This window comes from Heptranchias perlo, chromosome 19, assembly GCF_035084215.1.
Source record: "Heptranchias perlo isolate sHepPer1 chromosome 19, sHepPer1.hap1, whole genome shotgun sequence".
Lineage (NCBI taxonomy): Eukaryota > Metazoa > Chordata > Chondrichthyes > Hexanchiformes > Hexanchidae > Heptranchias > Heptranchias perlo.
The window spans coordinates 13,540,542-13,542,906 of record NC_090343.1 but is presented as its reverse complement, the minus strand read 5'-3'; positions in this window follow the sequence as shown (position 1 = coordinate 13,542,906).

Sequence of the window (2,365 nt, the reverse complement as noted above, 5' to 3'; positions counted from 1 at the left end):
TGTGTTATTACTGCCTGTTACTATAACCGAGTTCAACATAATAAGATTGTATTGGTACTCACATGTCACAGCCAGCTGCACCTAGATAATAATCACTCAAACTGGCTTCTGTTATAATATATCAACATTTTTCATAATATTAGAATAAGAGATTTGTCGAAGGCTGTTACTAATAATGTTTAAACTTTTGTATTGAAGCTTTTGAACATATATTCAGTAAAATATGAACTGGAATTAATTTTATGGATGCAGAAAATATCAGAAGAGGCACCATCCTTGTTAATTCTGGCAACACCTTGAAGGGGTTAAGAAAGTTTGATTAGAGTCAAGTGTACATCAATGGAATTGTCTTAAGATTTTCACTGCTATTTAGTTAAAATAATATTTTTTAGTTTCCCAGTCCAGTCCTTAATTTATTTTACAGTAGATAGTGATAAACCAATGGCCCAGGAGTATTAATTGCAGAGAAAATAAAAAATGTCTAATAGTTGACGTTCCACAATGGTTCATGCCATTTTTAAAAATCCGTTCATAAGATGTGGGCAATACTAACAAAGTCGCATTGATTGCCCATCTGTGGTTTCACCGAGAAGGTGATGGTGGACTTTCTTGAGCTCCTGCAATCTTGCTGGTGGTGGGATTCCCAAAGTGGCGTTAGGTCGGGAATTCCGGGATTCTGACCCAGCACCAATGAAGGAATGCCGCTATATATCCAAGTCAGTCTGATGTGTGACCTGGAGGGGAACTTGGAGGTGATGGTGTCCCTTATATTGAAGCTCTTGTGAAGTGAATGTGTTAAGTATAACATTACACTACTGAAGCTCTGACACATTCTTTCATTGATCTAAATGAGAGTAACACATTTATGCCACATCACTTGTTCTGCATCATTCACACTGTGGCACTTGTGCCAAGTACCTGTGATGTGCGGGTGTTTTATCTTAAAGAAAAGAACTTGCATTAATATAGTGACTTATTCCATCTCTCAGAAATGTCTCAAATCACTTCACGTACAATGTATTACATTGGAATGCAATCACTGTTGTTATGTAGGCAAACAGCAGTCATTTTGTGCACAGTAAGGTCCCACAAATAGCAATGAGTGGCCAGTTAGTCTGTCTTTTATTGAGGTATAGTTGTTGCCCAAGATACCAGGAGAACTCCCTGTTCTTTGAATAATGTCATGGAATCGTTAATGTTCACCTGCACTCGCACAACAGGCAGACAAGGCTTTAGTTTAAAGGCTCATCTGAAAGACTGCTCGGAATAATTTTCAACTTTGTGGGGGGAGGGGGAGGGGGAGACTGGCAGTAAAGGAAGTCGTTCGTGATACACCCCACCTGATTTTCCTTTCCAATGTACAAAAAAACCTCTGCGCTGTATTCAGCGACTAACCTTGAACATGCAGAATGAGCAGGAGTTCCGTACAATTACATAACAAATGTTGTGGGCAGTTCTCAGTTTTAGATACGAGAAGAAGGGTTACGCCTTGGAACTTTTTACTACGTTAAAGGTGCTATATAAATGCAAGTTGCTGTTGTTGTTATTGTATCTTGTGAAAGTGGTATATGCAGTGTGCTGTAGTTACAGCTCAGACTCTGTGCTGGTAGAGTCCGCCCTTTTTTTCTCTGCCAGATGAGGGAACACCCATCAATACTTCTGTGAAGAAGAGTGCAAACCTAGACGTACACTGAGCATCTGTAGGTTCAGGAGCACCACAAGGACATACACGCTGATAGCTCGTCAGGATGTGAGGGGAGGCAACACACTCATGCAGCCTACATCTCCAAGAGCAACCACAGCTATATAAATGTAAGGCTCTTATTTTATCATGTGGGGTCGTTTTGTGCTCACATTATTTTCTTTAAAAAAAGAAAAAGATCCTTTTGGCAACTACTCTATTCGTTTTCCTCCTATTCTTTGTTGCCAAATAGAGAAACTCTTTGATCTCCCTCGGCTTTTAGACAGTAAAAGAAAGAAAAACAAATTGGAAAGGGAATAAGATAAAGTTTGCATGTAGAAATCAATCTATCGGACTGATCTTAAAGGAGGCGGCTTTTTTTTTTCCAGACATCACAAAGATCAGATCCAAAGCTGGTTAAGATATAATTCCGGGTTACTCGTGTAAAACCAAGTCATTTAAACGTAATTTACTCCTAAGAGCAAATAATTTATAGGTTCTAATTTTAGATCAAAAGTAAAATAATTCTTCAGTTTCTTAAAGTACTTAACAATGACGCAACATCACAGTGTTAACCGTAGTTCAGTGGTAGCACACTTGCCTTGAGTCAGAGGGTTGTGGGTTCCACTCCAGAAGCTTGAGCATGTTATCCAGGCTGGCACTCCCAGTGCTAGTACTGAGGGA